Source organism: Rhyacophila brunnea, unplaced genomic scaffold (assembly GCF_057557595.1).
Source record: "Rhyacophila brunnea isolate RB1 unplaced genomic scaffold, BYU_Rbru_1.0 scaffold_7, whole genome shotgun sequence".
NCBI lineage: Eukaryota > Metazoa > Arthropoda > Insecta > Trichoptera > Rhyacophilidae > Rhyacophila > Rhyacophila brunnea.
Window position 1 is genome coordinate 26109483 of NW_028233339.1, and position 23076 is coordinate 26132558.

Sequence of the window (23076 nt, forward strand, 5' to 3'; positions counted from 1 at the left end):
CATATTTATCTACTCTATAATATAAAAAAATAATTTTAAAATCAAGTTTTTTTGGTAAGTTTTTTTATTTTGCTCAATTTTCGCCTGTTTTCAGTATACACACACACACTTGAATATCAGTACGCCTGTGCTAATGCAGTGAAAATACAATCTATTCGTTTAGGGGTAGTGTGATACTACAAACATTCCGTACGATGATCTTAAAAAATAACTATTTTTTAATAATGACGAAACAATTTTATAATAAAACTATCGCTATTATAAACTAAGTGAACAATTTCTAAATATAAATGTTAAAAATGAGTGTCGATTTACTTTAAGAGATAATGGATCTTTAACGTTGTATTACAATTGCAGGGTAAAGTCTCCGGTAGAGAGTCTAGGGGCAAGCTCTACTAGTATTACCATAAAATATCTGTCGGAAAACGAGCCATAGGAAGCCTTGTCATGTTAAATATCTGTCTATCTTATAGACAACACTTTAAAATCACACATTGGTTAAAAATGAGTATATAAAATATAATATCAAATAAACTATTACAAATGAGAGACTTACTTTCGTGCATATCTATCGTTTATTTTTTATTGTCTCATAACTTTTAGTAGATTTTTTACGTAGTCTATGCAGTTTTTATCTTAGGATTTACTTTATGTGATAAACATAATAATTATCGTAATACCTAGCTAAAACGGTAGTAAAAAAGCTGTTAGTGCGAAATAACCTTTTCAATAATGCACTTTAAGATCGACCTTCGGTACCATAATGGCTTATTGATTTAGACATAAATCTCACAAAGCAGTAAATAAAAATTGAAATACCCGACTTTGCCTATTACCGAAATACCAGATTTTTTGAAATACCGGTGTATCGGCATATTATTACTTGTTGAAAAAATAATTCCTGCTTACTTAATTTTAGTGATTTTAATGTTAGGAATTCAATTCCATCATATTAAATTTTAATAGTATTACTCTTTTTAACTTCTGCTGAGCCATACTTTCATATCTTACAAATAATAACTAAAAACTAAATTACAGATGGTAGTAATAATATACATGTCACTATTTAAAAAAAACGAATTCTGTATTTATAAAATTATCGATATAGGTAACAGCTATTCTGGGTTACCGTTTGACATTAATTGGTTTTTGAAAATCGTTGAAGAAAACCGTTTAAGCTACTATAGATTATAATTAAATATAAGTCATTTTGCATTGAATATTTATTTAAACAAAATTTCACCTGCGGGTGTCAAAATTTGCAAGCATTTCAACAAAACTTTAGATTTACTTAAACAGACTAAAGTTTCAGGGATTAGAAATACCTGAAGCTTTAAATTGTTACAAATGTATTGGTATATCGTATTTTTTATTATTATATATGCATTGACAATTTTTAACATGAAACATGTTCAACTTGTCTTGGAACCAAATCATTGACATTATAATACAAATGTGACTGTAAATGATTATCATCAAATATTTTATATGACTAGCTAAATACACCAAACCTTTATTGTTTCGTTATATTATTAAATCGCAAAAAATGCGTATGACATGCGTACATAACAAATATATTATCAACACAGACCGCAATCTTTCCATGCCCAAATGTATTTATTTTTCCATGGCTTTCTACCAATTTAATCACACCGCCTTTATTTACTTTGTTTTTGTCACTTTTTAATCGAATTTAATAAAAAAAAATATGAACAGATTAAAATTATTTTTCTTATCGGTTGTTACATAATATAGTGTACGTAGGGTACTAAATTATAATATATCAGAGTTAGCCGTACCATTGAAGTCGCTTGACGGAGGTGCAATAAATTAAATTGTCAATGATGACTTGACTACATAACATGACAACAATTTTAAAATAAACTGTTACACATGTTTGACTTTTGAGCCTGTCTGCGAAATATTTTCATCCTCTGACAACAATTTATTAAATAATTTTAAAAAAGTTGTGTCTTCCTTCAACACGTAACGTGCCAAGCTTTTATGAATCAAAATATCCAAAACGATGTTTGCACATGTGTATGTATCTATTGGCTAAGTTTTGTTGTCAACTAAATTAATCTAACCGAAAATTGGATGGCATTTACTTTCTTATTACAAAATTAGATTATTAATTTAAATCTATTGCCATTTTTATATTGTATACCTACATGCTTTAGGTACAATATATAATTTTGACGAGCTTTTTTTTCTTTCTTTTTTTCTAGCGATTTTTAGCTTCCTATTTAAGGTTTCCAGGTTTGAATTCTGGGTCTGGCAAGTACACATATTGTTTTTCAATTTGTGGTGTCAGGGTATGGACCTAATAGGTTGAGCAAGTGGCTGACATCCATTTCAAGACGACAAAAAAAAACAAAATCTGTCAATACAAACTTCCACTCTGTGGAGGCCCATATGATCCTATCAGGATCGGACATGGTCAGGGAAAAAAAAGTGTACTAATTTTATGAATTGATTACGGTTTTTTCTTTTACCGAACTCGCAAAACGTCTCTAAATCCATGGAATTCTATTCGTCTTTTAAAAAGTATGTTAATTCGCTTAGGAGTGAACTTAGTAATTTACATTTTTATTAAACCTTTCGATAATAAGAATCGATTTAAAATACAAATTTAATTAAAATATATGTCGTATATACACTAGGCAGATGTTTCATGTCGATATATATTTTTTATTGAAGATTTTTTATCTCCATGGTAACAGAGTCCACGCAATTTCACGTGATAGCACATCAATATTACAATATGTTTGTCATTCATATTATCTTTTTTTTAATGAAATATTTGTAATAAATAAATAACGTTCCAATAATAAAGGTGCCAAAATTTTGAAATTTCGTTCCTCGCATTCTATATTTGAATGACTAAATGTTGATGAAAAACCTTTGCTCCTCGAATTTTGAAACATCGTCTACGCTTGGGTGTCGGTTTTTTTGCTTTGTTTCTGCCGAAACAATTTAGCGTATCTTGCGTAGAAGTATTTCGCTAATGTATTTTCTTTCTGCACTATATTTATGCCGCGGCCAGGGTGCCAAGAATACGTGTTTCTACATTCTGTCGTTTTCCACCTCTGCTACTGTTTTGAAAACAAATACATTTTTCAGTGCCAAAATCCGAGAATAATACCGTGACACATATAGATCGCCAAGCGGTTTCGACGCAAGCCACATCTTCACTTCTATTTTTGCAAACTGATCGCTAACTTATTGTTTCTTAATGACCGCATAGATTTTATCTTTTCATCGGAAAATGCGACAGATTCTCGCGTATGCCAATTTTTCACACATAATGCCAACGCTACATAATAAAAAAGTGCATTTTTTTTAATATTGCATACAACCGTGTGCAGTCACTTGTATGTTGAAAGATTTTTGTAACAAGTCATAATTGATTGTATCTCACAAAATCTAATAGTAAGCATTAGTAAAAAAATAAATCTCTACATAAGAACTCGTAATTTTAATAGAAACGATTGTAAAAAAGCAAAATTTAAGATTTTTACGGCTTAATGATTTTCTTTTTTCCACTATAAATGTACTGAAATGTTGAATTATGTGATCTAACTTTAGGCATACTGCCTCTGACATACAAATATGATAATATATTATATTTAAAAACCCACAATCAAAATTATCGGCAGTAGTTAATATGTTTTTATGCGATTGTTTTATAGTATTTCAATAGTTATCTTAATCTTAATCTTTTAGGTTAACGCCTGAATCAACTCTAAAAACTGATAATTTGTGTTCCTAATTAAATATTAGTATGACGCTACTTTGCCGGTGGTCTTGTGAATCTACTATAGTATCAGTCTATAGATTATCATATAAAATAAATAGAATTATAATTCTGTCTTCATTTATAACATTGAGATTATTTATTTTTAATTATTTTTTAAACAGGTACAAAAGAAAATGTCGTATTAAGAGCTTTGTAGCATATTTTATTTTTAGTTACCTTAAGGTTTTCGGTGCCAGATTATTTTCAATTTTAATATTTCAATATATTTTTTTAAATATTAATGTCAAATAAAGTGAAGTGTCGAAGTACAATATTTTATGGATTAAATTAATTATGAATATGATTCTGTTATATTATGTTAGTAAGTATGTATATTTTTTTATATAACACAAAATATTATATTGTCGTCAACTACGTGCTGTGAATTTTCCATGTAATGCGCTATTTTTAAAACGCTATAAAATTTGCGATATTTTCTTTCGCGGCAACCTTTTTATATAGCGTAATATTTTTTTCGTGCCGCTTTGTAATAAAACATCGCGCAATAATAATTCCAAGGTAAAATAATATTGACTGAACTAAAATACGATTTTCGTACTGGGCACATTTTAAAAACACGAATGTGTAAATAATACGTCAAAAAATATATATTATAAACAGTTATTATTAACAATTACGCTAAACTCGGTATGGACTATGGTCGCTTCTAAAATTTATTTTTACTAATTCATCTCCACTTCTCTAGAACGCTATTTGTCATAACAATAGTATTTTTCTACTTTGTACATCTACCTAAAGCATGGTCTCATCTCTCTGTTGTTATCGATATTAACAGTTTCAATGATTATATATGTTTTGTTTGATTCAACGATTTTCAATGATTATATCATTCCCATCCCAACCGGCGGAGTCCTTACATTTTTATAAATTTCACCAGTACAGTTTGTAATTAAACTGGTAGGTATCCCCATACTCTTTTTTACAGATTCATCGAAGATTTTTTCTCAACATTCATCAGTTTCTGACAATCAGTGAAGCAACGGGTCGGTGGCTCAGTCTCTTATAATAATATCAGCCTCAAAATAGATTTATACAACCATATCGGAGGTAATAGTGCTTAATTTAATTATTCTCGAAATCTTTTTAGGGACAAATTTTAAGTATACATTCAATGATATTTTTTCTGCTTAATCGGATTGTTCACCCACATCCAATATACTACCTTTTTTACGAAATTTTAATTTTTCCCAACCGTTAACCCTATAGTAAAGTTAACCACTAATTGAATGAGCAGTGAAAATATTCATCCACAACTATAATATATTAAATTTAAGATTTCTCAATCACATGCTTACATTTTACATGTAGGTATTTCAATATTTTTCTTCTTCTGAGATCATAACCAAATAAACCAATATTGATCGAATGAGAAAATATTTCTCGTTAATTAGAAACGTTTTATTTTCGTATTTTTTTCCATAAATTGCCATTTTGTTATTGATTATGTTATCAATAAAATAATTTTAGATTTAATTGATATAAAATATATTTATACATCTAAATAATATTTTACATTCCTACAAAATTAAAACGCTATTTTTACATTCCTTACAAAGTGGTTATCAGAACTCACAAATTTAATCTAAACCCATCCTAAATAATTTACTATGCGTCCGTATCTGCTTTTACGCGGCTCTTATCAACCGGCTTATCGCAAACTGTCGACTCGCGTACGGTATCTGGCATGCGCTATAATAAAACATAACCTTCATTTCTAATCGTGTAAAAAAATATCGTATTTTCATTTCATTTTTACGGTTGGTATTTTTCCACTTCAGTCTATGTTTTTTTTCAAACATTCGTCGTTTTTGTAGTGTTATGTGATTTTAATGTATTTTATAAATATATTAAAATGCAATGGATTGATAACTTGTGGAAAGTGATTTTTTGAATAAGTGAAACTTATTTTTAACATTTATATGATTTAAATAAATAACGAACAAATCATGGTCTACTCGATAATATAATGCTCAATTTATAGCAGATACTTCTTCTCGACACTACATCCAGATAACTTATATTGTGATCTTGTTAGTAAATAAAATTATAAAATACTTCAGTGAATCTATATGAATGCAGTTGAAATGATTAAAATGGGAAACTGCGCTGCCTAGGTCAAGTTTAGCATATTAACGACAGTGGACTGGCACCGACAGTAATGTAGAGTATTTCAACTGGACAGAGATCAAAAAATCGATAGTTCTATCTGCAGGGCTATTCTAATTAATTAACACTGTAACACGTTTCCGCTATTTTTCTTGATCCAAAATAACACGAATATGGCAATTCCGCATACAATAATTGGTAACACAGTTCAATTGGAGATTCTAATCGGAAGCATTTTAAAAATATATTCCACTATCACTCGGGTGTCAAACAAACTAGGGTGCAAGTGCGGTAATGTTAATATGATTTTTTTAAATGCTACATCTCAATGATTTGTTACAATAGTCCTGTTGGTGTCTACAATGATACCAAACTGGAAAGCGACCCCTTTAAATAGGGGCATCTGGATAGAGTTTTGGAGAAACCCAGAACTCATCATGGGTCGTCACGTTTCTGATGATGATGATATATACACATAATTAGATTAGATTAGTTATAATATGTCACTTTATTATATCAACGTGCAGTTATGTTGTAAATATCAAAATGTAAGCAACGTCCAGATCTGTCATGATATTAATTTCGTCATCAGTATGTAGCTGATAACTGTAGATATCCAGTCGTATAATTTATAAGTGAGAATTTTGAACATATCTACTTAAGACCGAATATGAATGGTTCCCGTTGAGGTCTTGGTAGACGAAAAAAAGTCTAACATATGAATTGCAGAGACTGAGTTGAGGTCAGCACTCTATCGCTCCTTAGAGCAGCGTCAGATAAGAAAAAGACAGTCAAAATCATCGCTAACATCCGATAGCATAGATAGTACTTATTAAAAAATGAACGTACAAGATAATATCCATTTATAATACACAATAGGTATATTACTAACGAATCATACTTTTTAATAATTAAGCATACACAAAAACATTCATCATAAAATATAGACAAACGTGTATTTTTCACATTCTATTAATATTTAAAACCTAATTTATTTAATAGAATAAATTTACCGATAAAAACAAAAAAATGAACAATCATAATGAATTATTTGTAGGTGACCACCTTTTTTTCACACCCCTAAATTATTATGACTTAATAATCGTCGTCAACATCTGTCTATTATCAACTCATTTACGCCTACTTCTGCAATCGGTGGGAATTTATATGTCATGAAAAAAATATATAATAAATATAACTTATATAAATACATTTTAGTTATTAGACAGTTCTCTGTAGCGCAGGTATATCTTTTATGTTATAAAAGTAATTTTCTCTGTTTTGATTCGACTGGGTTATTGCTGCGTCACACGCGGCGTAGGTTTAATTAAAGCCTTGTGTATATATTCCACCCCTTCTTTTCTCAACCCCCGAACTATTAAAAGCCTTTCCCGGATACAGCTAGCGCCGTCCAAAATTATCACGGATGAAATATTGCGAAGCTTATTCGTTTCGGCTTTTTTTTATTTTTCTCGAAAAGAAAATAAATACTGTCGACCTTTACGCGTCTAACGGAATAAGCCCGTCAATTAAAAAAGTTCCGTATGAATCATATAATACCAAAAGATTACTTAAATAGACATTCTTTTTTTTATTCTGCCTCCAGTCATAAAGTTTTTGACGACGATGTTGTGCCCCATACAACAATTTTCTATAAAACGTATGTTTTTCATTAGTGATGGTATGAATTTGATATTTTGTATAATGAAAGCAATTTTTTATACAAATACCATACTTTAACCTTATTTTACAACGTTTTTATTAGCTCGTATTCTTATTTTTCCGGTGGTTGTTTGTCCGGTACAAATCTTGCAATCGATTTTTAACTACCTTCCCGACTAGCTAGACATTTTAAACTTATATAATATATCAGAACACAATGCCAATGCATTCTTTTAATACTTTTAGCCATATTTAAGTAGAATTGAATTCATTTTCAGTTAATTCTGTTTTGCATGAAAAGTTATTTCGGAAGAAATCCGTAATCCAATCCACTATTATTGGTTGCTAAGTGGGTGGTCCTAGCAACTAAATTATTAATATATACATGCGTTACTATGGAAATCAAAATGACATTTCAGTATTCTATATTTGTTCGTTTTTTATTTACTTCATATCAAGTAGGTACAGGTTTGAACATAATCAACAGAAAATTTAAAAACGTTGTATATAAAAAGTTCTTTTAATCTTTTAATTATTTTATTTAACACCAATCCAATGAACACAAAAAACTTTCATATCACGTATCTATTATCAGTGAATCATCGTTTCACATTTAAAAAAAATCTTGATGTTACTCAGCAGTAGATTAAAAAAACTTGGATACTCGTGGCACTGACTGATTTTAAGGAGCTCCACGTTACAATAAAATAAAAATCATATATTCCAATTACCAGCGTATTCTGTAAAAATATCAATGTATCTCTTTCCTAGAATCACACCTTGGAAATGAAAATATTTTTTAAGTTATACTTCTTTTGGGGCGTTTGGTAGAGTGTGAAATTGAGAGCTGGGCGCGCACACCATTACGAAAATGCGCGACAGTATGAAGTTAGTTGTGAATCGGTCGGCTGTATACAAACGCAAGAATATCCGTTGCCTAGGCAACGAATTTATTATTGTCGGCCATTTGCATTTCCTTACGTAAACAAACGTTTAAACGCCAGAGTAACAGATGTTACTTTAAAAATAAAAACAACGAAAAATAATTATATAACTTAGTAATAAAGTTAAAGTGTATAGAAATAAACCAACGGCACTCCAATAAGCTCAAGAAAAATCTTGAGTGTGTAATTTAACAAGATAATTAAGAACTAGTCGAAGAATCTAGGTTATCACAATTTTTATTGAAGATGACACTATTGCCACGATTATTCGGTAGATTTAGTTGCAAGATAATACAGTATAACTTCGTTTTACGTGCCCGGAATTCACGTTTACCCGGCAATTGCGTGTAATTTTTTCAGTCCCAATGTATTTCAGTACATTTAATACCCGAATTTACGTTTTTCTTTCCCGCGATTTACGTCGGAAATATTCAAAATATGCGAGGTACGCGCGCTTAACAATGATTGGGTCGTGACATTCGAACGGCGTAAGGTGAGAATAACATAACAAAAATGCAACAAACTAATATACATGATTTTTTTAATAAAAAATAAAAAAAAATTCAATAAAAATTTAAATTGAATGTTGTTTTTTAATAAAACGTTATTTTTTTAGAAACATAAAATTTAAATGTTCTTTTTTTCAATACCCCCCTTTTACATTTTCCCTCCAATTAAGTTTTTTTTCTTCAGTCCCTTAAAAAACGTAAAATAGGGGTTATACTGTATTTTATACTCGATCTGTGAGAAAGATGCATTTTTAATGGACTTGTTATAATTTAATAATGTTATGTTTAGTTTTAACTGCTTCAAGGCCCCCTTTTAAATCTTTCAAAGAAAATAGCCGCTGATTGTACTTATTAATAACATCGTAATTCTACGTATCGATTAAACGGGCGGCAAACATGCATATCATTTTGAAGTTAGTATTAATTGTCTAAATATTTCTTGAAACATTTAATTTTTTTCAAGTCCATGAACCCTCTACACTCTACAATATGTGACTTAACTTAAGGGGGGACATGCTCGTCGAAGGTCAAAATTGAGTTTTTGTTGTATTTTCAAACCATCATCCTGGACACTCCTTAAACGTTGTAGATAATCTATTTATATAATTTTGAAGCCTTATTATCATTTATAGTTACTTTAAACATTTGATGACTGCATAAAGTATTTTTGTTACATAAAATAGTATTCTTTTAAACCTCTTGCTCTAATGTTTTAGAATATAGTCATATTTCGGTACATAACTGGGCAGTGGTGTTAAGATTTTTTACGTTTATTAATTTTTAAACGCATTTGTAAAACCATTAGTATAATTTATTACGAGATAATTTTTGTAAAATATTCACGATAAAAAATGATATTGATAGTCTCTGTGATCCCAAATTTGACAAGAATTGGGCATTTTATTATTCAAAAAATCGGCAAGATTAACAAACACATTTGAAGATAATTTTAAAGATACTTATTATAAGCTATGTCTTTGACCATTCAAGTGTGATAAACGTCTTATGAATAATGATTGCTTTATAATAATTATTGACCTAAGAATAAGGTAGTGTTTTTTTGAAATACGCCATTTCTTTTGTCATTCCCCAGTGGTTAAGCTACAACACACGGCCGTAGCCATAAATTGACAAACTATAATTAAAGTAGGGAGTAAAATGTACCGTTTAAAAAAAAATCGGTTAGGTACATGTTCAAACACGCGCGTCAATATCATTTTACTCCCTACTTTAATTATAGTTTGTCAATTTATGGCTACGGCCGTATGTTGTAGCTTAACCACTGGGGTATGACAAAAGAAATGGCGTATTTCAAAAAAACACTACCTTATTCTTAGGTCAATAATTATTATAAAGCAATCATTATTCATAAGATGTTTATCACACTTGAATGGTCAAAGACATAGCTTATAATAAATATCTTTAGAATCATCTTCAAATGTAATCTTGCCGATTTTTTGAATAATAAAATGCCTAATTCTTGTCAAATTTGGGATCACAGAGATTATCAATATAATTTTTTATCGTGAATATTTTACAAAAATTATCTCGTAATAAACTATATTAATGGTTTTATAAATGCGTTTAAAAATTAATAAATATAAAAAATCTTAACACCACTGCACAGTTATGTACCGAAATATGACTATATTCTAAAACATTAGAGCGAGAGGTTTAAAAGAATACTATTTTATGTAACAAAAATACTTTATGCAGTCATCAAATGTTTAAAATAACTATAAAGGATAATAAGGCTTCAAAATTATATAAATAGATTATCTACAACGTTTAAGGAGGGTCCAGGATCATGGTTTGAAAATACAATAAAAACTCAATTTTGACCTACGACGAGCACGTGGGCCGACGCGTTTTTACAAGAATCCATTGTAACCATTTTTCAACTCCTATTCATGGAGTGAGAATAGAGAGTATGATAGGGAAAACATTATATATATATATTATTATTATAGATACATACCACGGACCCAGATTTTATAGAAACAATGCTTATATTTTACCAATCTAAGGGGAACCTGTGCAATAAAGACCTGTGTGCAATAAAGAGAGACTAAATGATATTTCATTTTACTTTGCCTAAAGTAAAAACTAACACTGTTGTTTATTCAGCTTTATCATCTATACAACGTTTATATTTATTCATTAAACGTTAAATACCGGTTCACGTGTTCAATACTAACGTGAAATACACACAATATAATATTTTTTATCTAATCAATTGTCTATTTTATTTTTCCAGATCCGTCGTCACCATCAAACTGCAATTTAAGCAAAAATCCATAAACAGTGGACCACTAATGTGAAACTAGGTGAGTTAAACGCTAATATTTATCAAAGAATTCAATTGAATAAAACAAAAGCTCTCACAGTGGTTAAGTATGTATCTAATTTATTTTATGCCGATATTGAGAGTATAGGTTTATACATATTACCCTAATAATAGAATAGCTAGTTAGTTTTCCTTACGCTTAGATAATGGTAACATTAGTATTCAATCTTCAAACTAAACAATATACTTATTTACGTGAGTTTTTAATGCTTGCTTACGATTATTTCAAACCTGACGAAAAAATCTACAATTTGGCCAAAACAATAATTACTGCGAGAACTCTTATTTCATATTAAATCGATCTTAGTTTGTGGTTTCAAATTTATATGGGAATATTTATCTGTTTGTCGGATAATTCAGTTATTATTCAATAACTACCAAATCAATATCGACAAAACTTCACTCAAAAGAAGGACGTACAATATGAGATGAGGCACGGGTTAGAAATGCGCACCTAGAAATCGAATAACTAGTAATACGCATTCGTATATTTCTTCATTGTATGTGTAGGTATGTCTAATTTTTCTTTCCACATTTCACGCGATCGCTAGTTTTTAATAAATATAGACTACCATTTCACTCACATGTGGAGTATATAGTCATCCAAGGAAAGAGTCTTATAGAAGGGATGACTGTCAAGTAAAAAAACATAATAAGTATCTGAATTAGCAATACGCGGGATTCGAATCTGAAATCCACGTACACTACCAATACTCTACCGTTGTAATTACAATTACTAATCTTCATTTAACATTTTGCGATCGTGATTTTTATTTTATGATGAATTTATCCTTCTGACGTTTACTTGGATATGGTATAATTTATAATACACGTAATACATGCTAAAAAAATTAATATTTTCGAAGTTTTCTCAAAAGTGTACCATCAATAATTAGTATTCAAATTTAGATCGACGATATGTTTTTAGTTCATGAGTCAGTAGTTTATGGGGTCGCAATAATGTTACATGCTGCTTTTCAGTTATCATAAATTATTTAAATATATCCGCCCACTTTTATCACGCACTAAAATTCCTTCACTATCAATAATATTATTCCTGCTATTAGAATTACTTTTAACGATATTAAACACTGTCCTGTGATAACCCAATACTCCACATGCGTAACTGTGTATTTAGATAAGTGCTCTAAAAGTTATCAAATACACAAACAATATTATAATGCAACAATTTCGTTATACCCCTTAATGGGCGTACGGCATATTCCTGTTAAAATATTTATATGTCATTTCAAAGGACATTGACACGTCATTGGACTAACTTTTTGACAACATTTATTTTCTTACATACATAATAATAATAAGTCAAAAACTAGTTTTTATTCAAAAGTGTCCTCGACACGTACATATTTAATAAATGATTGTATATGTCAATGAAAACTCTGCCATTTTTATTTAAACTTATTTGGGTATTCTGATAGGATCCGTTATTTTGTTCTCTCAAGGTGTAAAATTAGCCTGTCGTTAGTAATACTAATTGGGAGGCATGTTAAAGAAAAGGTTAAGTGCAAATAGTTTTATAAATTCTTTAAAGATCTCGGTAGCTTAGTTGGTGTACTTCCGTATATTATTTGCGATTGTTCTGTAGCTATTCTGATTTAATATAATATTCTGTTTTGTTGAAATATTGTATATGTAGATACCACAAACCTACAGATTTTTATATTTCGCCTAATAGTTGTCATGATATTGTAAATCTTTTATTATCAAAAGTTGTAATAATTATTCTTACCTCTTTCTAAAAAAACCTATTGTAGTTTTTATGGCGTGCATTTTTGAAGCAAGTATCAATAAACAATTTTGAAAAGTTTTTAAATTTCAACTCTCAGTTTTTTAATGAATGGTAAGTAGTTGTTTCAAAGTATCGGTATAAGTTCGCCAGTTTTAATGTTGAATGTAAAATATTGGTACAGCAAGAAATAATATTCAAAAATCACTAGTATTCAGTACGCACCAGGAGAAGCGGACTCTGGACCCACTTTATATCGACGTATGCAGATTTTTATCAATTCCCTAAATCATGGCTTTAATATTTTTTTTATATTTTTAAACGTTTAATTTCTGTTTGATTAATATACTCTCCCATATCTTCTTCACATCAGTGTAAAGATGTTCCGAAAATTGTATGTATTTTAACAGTGTATTCGTATACAAGCTTTCCATATCACACGAGACACTTTAAGTTCATGGTCATTTCATATTGTCTGACATAATATACAACATTTAATACGCTATGTATATATATATATATGCCATAATATATTTAGCTTTTCCAGAAAATACGCGTTACACAATCATAATAATATTATAGTGCAGTTCATTGTCCGGGCGAAGTTGGAGTGCGCGAAAACACATATTATATGTTATGTTTTTTTTCGTTTTTCACGGCCATCTATTTTTCCATTGCGCGCTGCGAAGTAATTCGTAAACATCTTCGTGCTCTGCCGACAACCCGACGCTGGAGATAAAATTATTATTTTACTTGCGATAGGAATAAGTGGCATAGTTTAGATTTTTTTCTTAACAAATAATATTATATTTTGAAGGCTATCCATAGTTGTCGATACAATAAACGAATATATGATATTTTTAACGATAATATGTATGTATTTATATATTTTTTTAATTTGAAATCTGTAGGCATTATTATATTATTATGATATTATGGATTCTAAACTTTGAGGAACATAACTTTAAAAATTATACCATCACTTATCAACCCGGATCAAACAACTCATGTAAACAGATTTTTCTTTATATTTTTCAGTAATATAATCGAAAATCAATAATTAATAAATGGAAGGTATTGGTTATAATATTCGTTATTATATAGATTTTTATACTAATGTTAATAAACGTCCAAAAACATTTCATACTGATATTATATCATTAAATTTGTTTCCATGGTGAAATAATAGAATATCTTAATCATAATCATCTGTATAAACAAAGCGAAAACAAATTCTTTTCAGATATATTGTATAACTATATCAATTCAAAACAGAATATGGTAACTGTAAACACTTTGTAGAAATACATATATCAATTCAAAAATAAAATACAGTACACATAATTTAATAACAATTAGCACCGGGTTCACCCGCGTACATCCCAACGTACTTGTATTTGTATTCATAGTTCAATAAAAACTAACAGGCATGTCTAACAAATTTTATAGTGTAGTACTATTTATGTCGGATCTTCACAGCCTACCTCCACCTTTTGCCACTGCATCGTACAGTATGTGTATGGATAAATCAATAAAAGATAGGCTATAATTGTCAGTAGTTTCAAAGTTTACATAATTATTCTTGGTTTAATTTGGAATCACAAAATGACAAAGTGAAATAATCATCAGCGTACGTGTTGAAATCATTATTTGTATCATTAAGGGTGCGTTTAACATACTTTATGCAACAGATAGATTTTTTTACTGGGCAAAAAAATCTTTATAGATTATAAAAAACTCTAAAAAAACATTTTTTAATATAACAGTAAAATAATGAATCATAACTACAAAATCCGATTTTTCCAAAGATGAATAAGATACCTACTTAAGTACATATTTTAACCTGAAATATTATATCTTTCAAAGCCAATTCATTTTTGGGTTATTCATAACAAAAACCTTATGTAAAATATTAAATTACGCTTCTATTGAACACTTTCTCTTATTATTATACTTTGAAACAACATATAAATCTAAAAATCTGCTTTTAATGGTCATTAATATTAATACAACGTTCTCTAGAAAAGACCGATAACATGGAAATAATCCTGTAATTTGTACGTGTAAACAACGGATACGACTGCCTGTAATAATACGTTTCTCAGTTTGTATTCAATCACTTTACATACAGATTTATGCTGGCATAGAACAATACAAGACGGGCCATTTGCTATTTATCTGCCAAGATCAAAATAAATCACTGAACAATATTGCATAATGTGTGGCATAAAAATTTAAAGAGACGAAATTGCTTAACTCATGTTTTCAATCATCTTAACGACTATTTATTATTATTGTCGTTGTTTTATTCATTTTCATTTAATTTATGTCTAACGAAACGTTGGAAATTCAATATTAGTATTATGCTAACTCAACAATTAAATTTATATTCGTATAATACAAAATATGTTTGTTCCTTCCAATTTTAAATTTTAACCATAGTTTTCACATTTTGTTTTCGATTTTAATTTAGTGTTCTTTTGCTTGACTTTTACTAACTGCTGTCAGAATTATTATCGTTTTGTGTGTAAATGTAATTATTAATGTTTTAATACGATTAATATAATATATCGATCGACGAATCGACCTTGTGCGAAACCGGTAGTTTAACCAGTTAATTATGCATGGGGAATCTTCTCCGTAACTCAAAAAATACAAAGTTTTGTGATATTATTTCTAGTAGCCATACTTCAAAATACACTAAGTAGGATATACGATTCTTTAGTTGCTAATGTGTACTAATTAAATTTTTTTTTTTATTTTTTTTAGTTAGGTATCGAATGTTCATATAATATATTTTTTTAAACTAAATCAAACGAAATATCAAAAGTTTCATCGAAATATAAGATAAAAATATAATAACGCATTTTTATATACTTACTTATACCGTAATAATGTTAAACTATTTATATTTCCAACTAGTATTTCGTTTGTTGATTCACTTAAAAATTAGACTGCTGATGCATAAATTGTTAGTAAAAATTCCTTTGACTATTTACATAAAAAATATTCTTCCACGTATTTAGGTATGACTTTAATATTGACATAACGTTATTTTAATTATATATGACGGTAAAATTACAAAAACATGACTGAACATCTCTACGCTTGAACTCGAAAATGTTACTATTATAATGAATATTCATTCCAGCATGAAAATGACGATTAATTTTGATTCAAAAGCCTCAAAATCGTGATTTGAGAAGCCATTTATGAATTTATCTATATTCGTAAATATACGTCGGTTTGGGTTTATGGATCATTTCACAACTAATGCAGTAGTAAAAAATATAACGATAAAAGATTATTTAAGTTGATCCTTAATTTCTTTGAGTATAGGTATTAGATATCGCGATGTGACGATGTGACAATATTAATTATTATCATGTATTATAAAATATAGAATGATACTAAAGTACCCTATCATACCAAGATACATAATATATATATGCGACAAAATGAACATTGTTTACGACCATTTAGATATACCTACAATAAGAATATTTTAAATGACCTAGGTAATACAAGTATCTACGTTTTTTTTTTATTTCCCAACAGATGAAAAACATTGTTCGCGTACCGATGCTCTTGGTATCAGTAAGCAGTGGTATTTAGAAAACAATATCAAGTCATTATGTTTTATTTATATTTGACAAATAACTAGATATCTGTATTATCATATTATATTCGGATAAGATATCAATTTATTCAGTTTTCTGTACTATAATCTCCCCTCCCATGTTATATTTAACTATAATCACAACGTTATGTTTCCTGCTACCTGTTGTGCGTAGAATAGAATATGTGTGTATATTCTGATTTTGAATGCCGTATTGGTTTATTTATTACCAAAACAGTCAGTAATAACTTCCTTCCGTACGTATCCTATTGTCTGATGGGAAATTTATCTATATCATAGGCATCAACAATCCATTAATACCGTAGGAGCTAATTATTCTCGTGCGAAACCCAATTAAACCATATCGGCATTATAAGCGTTCACTACTTTGCTGTCGTGAGTACTAATATCTGATGGTATATTATTATGAATATACCAATATTCCAATTTATTTATATAGATATTCATCGGATCACAAAATAGTTGATATGTTTTAATTATTGTCAACACCGACTCTACAATACGATACTTACGTAAATAATGTAATAAGGTTACATTAGAAAATGACTTCTGAGATTAAATTAACTGTAAGTAATCTCAATACTATTAATTGTCACCAGCATCTTTTGTTACATTAAGTGAATTGCCATTAATGACACACCTTTTACAAAAATAAATGGTTAACCATTCGCTCAATAAATTATAATGTAGTTATAATCTAGATAAAAACGCATTTTTAATTGACAAAAGATATACGAATTTGATCCAGTCGTGAGAATTAAAGACGGTTGTTGTATCTACTAGTCCAGTGCAGGAGTAAATTATAATCAATGATGGCAATCATTATTCAAATACTAGAACGCAGTGTTCGTGATACTATTAGTTTTGTTTAATAAAGATTTTGACTTACGTGGTTCATCAAACAATACTCATATAAATATCTTTGAAGGACTTCAACAAATTACTATGTATATTTGACAATGTCATATATCTAAAAACCTTGGGAGATGACGACAGTGTAAGCTTATTTATTTATTGCGTAGACTTTCGCCTATCACATTCTATTATCGTACCACTCAGATACATGATAACTTTGATCTCCCAAAACATTTCACGAACGCAGTAAAATGTGACATGGTCAAATTTTATAAAAGAATCTTGACAGAAGATAAGATAACACATTACTACGCACTATAATATATCATAAGATTAACCTTATGTTACAAATTATAATAAAATCTATTTTTACTCTATCAGTGTTTTGATGTAATTGTATGTTTTTGAAAATGAGTGAGAAAAAAATATCGCTTGTCTGAATATGGTTCGGCAATAGAGGTGTGTATTTAATGTATAAACCAGACAGATAGAAAGCATCAATATTACAAAAAAAGAATGTTTATCAATCGCCTCTTACCACAATTCTTTCATAATTTTACTTTCATTATATATATATATATATATTTAAAAAACACACTCGTTTTTTAAAACTAAAATTGTACAATTTAATTTCTTTGATAATATGTATCTTAGAATAATTTCCACATTTTTATAGCACTTGGTAATAATAGCAATTTTGATTTAATTTGAAACATTATTTTTACCCAATTTAATAAGTAAAAATAAGACAAAATGAATGCATTATTTACTGAATGAGGTAATGTTTTGATAATATTACATTTCGTTATATTAAGTACATAATAGTAATTTATGATTTTTATCATCATCTGAGATAAATTTGCAGCTACATAAAAGCGTTCATCAGCACATTTCATTCCCTCGTTGATTATAACTTAACTAACGAGTATTTTTTAAGCTTAACCATTCTGTTGATATAATGTTTTTTGTGTATCTTCCGTAATCCCATAATGTTATCTGTTTTCTCACATATTTGTTCCGTTTGATCTTTCCACGTCGAGTCCAACGTGCATCATTCGTACCACTATGCAATTCTCTTACTAGTTGGATGAGATAACTAAAATAGAAGACGTATATAATTTGGTACTTTCTAAATGTTGTAAGTTTACAAAACGGAGTAAACCGCAAAATTCATTTTATAATGCAATTATTATGGAGATGAAAACAGCTTAATTTCACAAAATAATCGACTTCCTTGTTTAGTTTTAACAAGCGCCGCCTTACCATTAAATTATCAATTGCAAACAATAAAAGTAATTATATATCAGCTCTCACTGCGACAGTAATGTAATATTATTGTGCAACTACTGTCTATTTTGAACAGTTGCAAAAAATGCATCGCTCTGCTGTTTGTTACGTGACTGTATTAGTTTAAATTGGACGATCGGCTGACTAAAACCATTTAAAATTTCTCACGTTTTATATTATAAAAAAATTGTATGACTCACATTATTTTATTTTATTTGATATGGATCGTATATGATAATATCACAATAATAATATAAACACAGATACCGCACGAATTAATTCGATTTCAATGGCAATCAATCGATATCTTTGCAATGTGTGTTTCAAAGACAATTGTTTTATAGAAAATGATTGGTAATGCAATAAATAAGTAGTCTTTAATGATACCATACTTGCATTATATTGTTTACAGTACAATACAATATTATATTTCGTATCTACAAAATTTGTTTTTTCATTGAAATAATATAGTCTTATCATTATCATGATTGCGCACACCGTAGCGGCACAAAATAGCAATACAAAAATAATTGTATTATACCTTAACACTAATCAACTCTGTCTATCGGCGGGTAGTAGTTTATCTTACTGACTGATTTCACCCTATCATGGTTTGCCTTGGAGCATAAGACAAGTAGAAGGTCGCGTCATTTCCCTTACTCTAACGAACGCCACCTCGTTCATCTCTTACTACGTCTCAATTAGGGAATCCAATCCCGGGATCCCGGGATCCCGAGCTATTTTCGATACCTATGAATCCCGGGATTGATAAACATAATCCCGGGATTTCGGGATTGATTTTTTTATCAATTTTTATGGAAAATATAACAGAAAAAATACTTTTAATACAAAATAACTACATTAGAAATACACTGAGTTTGAATGAAGTTTGATGTGTAGGTTGTCGATTCATTTTATTTTTTCAAATTGATTATTAAAAATGAGAAAGATTGGTAAATAAAACAATGCTTCGCACTTTTAACAAAGTAATTCCACCATGATATTTGCATTTTGATATTTTGCAGTTTCATATTTGGCTGACTAATTAAATTTATGAAGCGGAAAGGCCATAAGTACGCCATGATTATTTGCTTTACTATTTTAAATCTCGCTGATCTATTCATTATGTCTTTGCTATCAGAAATAGCAATCTCATATTAAATTCACATTATTATTTATATAACAATATTATTTACTCCATTAAACTTGTGCATTTCCAAGATTTAACGTATACAATATTAACAATAAATGTCTTAAATAGTATAAATTATACTAGATTTATTTTTGACCGATTTTATCAATGTTATTAGTAAATATAAAAATTTTATATTAACAATGGAAAAAAATCCCAATTCCGGGACCAGTCCCGGGATCCCGGGATTATCAAATTGTAATCCCAAAATCCCGGGATCAGAATTTTGGCTTGGGATTGGATTCCCTAGTCTCAATGGTAAATAGTAACTATCGGGACGAGGTCTATGTTTAAGAAAAAAAAAAATTCTCGACAGTGTGGCGTTAGTTTCTTTCATACATTTCTGAGTAAACCTAGTAATTTCAATTAGTTATTGTTATTTCAATATATGTACACGAATATTATAATATATATATATAATTTGCACTACTTGTGACAATTATATCGAGAGCTTAAAGGACCATTTTCAACCTTAGAGAAGCTCAAAATGAAACGATAATTAATTTATAGACTTCGATATATAATTTTCACTGCGGCCTTTAAAAAAAAGGTTTTGTCTCTTTCATAGAATAAGTTTTGCTCGTGCCACTTTTGGGACATTGAAAAGGAAATTCTTGTAATTAAATTACGTTGAACAAGTTACTTTTTATTATTATTATTTCTGCATCACATAGATCATTTTTATACCAATATAATAAGCTTAGATGTGAGCATTGCTGAAAACATTTTATTACAACGTTTTTATTAGGTCTTATTCTTATTTGTCCGGTGGTTGTTTACCCAGTACAAATCTTGCAATCGATTTTTAACTAACTTCCCAACTAGCTAGACATTTGAAACTTTTAGAATATATCAGAACACGATGCCAATGTATTTTTTAATACTTTTAACCATCTTTAAGTAGAATTAAATTCATTTTCAACAATAAAATTGACGGTAGATAATATTATTGTCATCATCATCATCATCATCATCAGCCTGAATCTATCCACTGCTGGATGAAGGCCTCTTCAAGTTTCTTCCACTTCTCTCAGTCCTGTGCATTGCGTTGCCACGTACTTCCGCAGAACTTTATCATTTCATCGATCCAGCGGCCTCTAGGTCTACCTTGTGGACGTTTTGTACTTCTTGGATACCACTGGATGACTAGATTTGTCCAACGATTGTCTCTTCTTCGAGCTATGTGTCCAGCCCATCTCCATTTAAGGCTTTTAATAAACTCTATTACATCGCAAACCCTTGTCTGCTTCCTTATCCACTCATTCCTCTTTTTGTTATTTCGCGTTATGCCCAGCATGCACCTCTCCATACCACGTTGTGCTACTTTAAGTTTCTGGATCTCTCTTTTACTTAGGGTTCATGTTGCACACCCATATTATTGTATTAAATGTTAATTCATGGATATTTTTTTGCAATTTCTTTGTTGACTATTTTAAGAATAAATTAAAAATCTTACTTCGAAACTGAATTTTTGAAAATTATAAAAGAGATACTCTAATATTTAAGGACCCAAATGGCGTATAAACATCGAGAAAATAAATATTAAATAATAATTCTTATTTGTCCGGTGGTTGTTTGTCCGGTGGTTGTTTGTCCGGGGGTTGTTTGTCCAGTACAAATCTTGCAATCTATTTTTAACTAACTTCCCGACTAGCTAGACATTTGAAACTTTTATAATATATCAGAATATGATGCCAATGCATTTTTTAATACTTTTAGCCATTTTTAAGTAGAATTAAATTCATTTTCAGTCAATTCTGTTTTGTATGACAAGTTAGTTCGAAATAAATCCGTTATTCAATCCACTATTATTGGTTGCTAGAGGGGTCTAGGGTCCTAGCAACTAAATTATTAATATATACGTGCGTTACTATGGAAATCAATATGAAATGTCAAAATGACATTTCAGTATTATTTCTATGAAGTACAAATTTTTTTGATCGTTTAAGCTAATAAAGTCAAGTTTATATGATTCAACAGAAAATTTAAAAACGTTGTATATAAAAAATTCTTTTTATCTTGTAATTATTTTAATAGTAAGATAGTTCAATTTTGAAATTCATACGAAAGATGAATGAAATCTGTAACTAAATCTGCACTACCTAGATGTAGGTAAATTATTCTAAGGTGGTACCATATAGTCAATCATACCAATGCACTTGCGAATAATAATATAGTACCACTCTAGACTGACTATATCCAGGCTGTGACATTGAATTTCGAATTACGATGGTAGTCATTGATTATTTTCGAATGCAGTACGGAAACCTGTTCTCAATTAATCAATTTTTTTATTGCATAATTCTTTGAAATTATTACCACTTATTTCAATATTTTTAGCACTGCAATCAAAGTTTTTATCAGTTTGCTGTCAAGTAAGTGCTACTGTAGAATGATTTACTTATACCTACTCTGGAATTTCAGCGGGCAATATCATTTCTAGCTATAGCTTAAGGCGAAGTCTTCATTGAGCCTTTTTTAAAGAGGCACCTAGCGGAAAAATACGAAGCTTGCAATTTGAGACATTTTTTTGATAATTTACAATTTCAACTGTAATAATGTATAAATATGTATTTGGAAACATTAAAAATAAAAATATTTTTTATTTTAAGTCAAAGACAAACTTACAATTGTAAAAAATGTAATAAAACGTGAATTTGTTCTATCGATCCGCACCCTATTATTACATGTATTTTATGGTCATATTTATTATTAAAATTTAGTTTATTAAGTTTTCTAAGCATCACTTAAGCGATTTTTGACAAATTCATAGTTTTAATATTTTTTATATCTATTTTAAAAAACATCGATTTTTATAAAAAATATAATTGTGTATAACTTGAAATCCTTTTTAATTATATTAATATAAATATTTTATTTATATTTATAAAAATAATTGATTTGATATAAATAAAAAGGATTTCAAGTTATACACATTTATATTTTTTATAAAAATCGATGTTTTTT

General features: G+C 29.1%; 1 protein-coding gene across 1 annotated transcript in view; it reads left to right on the top strand.

Moving 5' to 3' along the window:
• The window catches only part of Tob (Transducer of ERBB2), a 92252-nt gene that overhangs the window by 37360 nt on the left and 31816 nt on the right, over positions 1-23076 (top strand). Inside the window, exon 2 of the mRNA XM_085957525.1 lies at positions 11299-11368. The gene's annotated coding sequence lies outside the window, so the exon portion shown is untranslated. The remainder of the gene's footprint in view (positions 1-11298; positions 11369-23076) is intronic.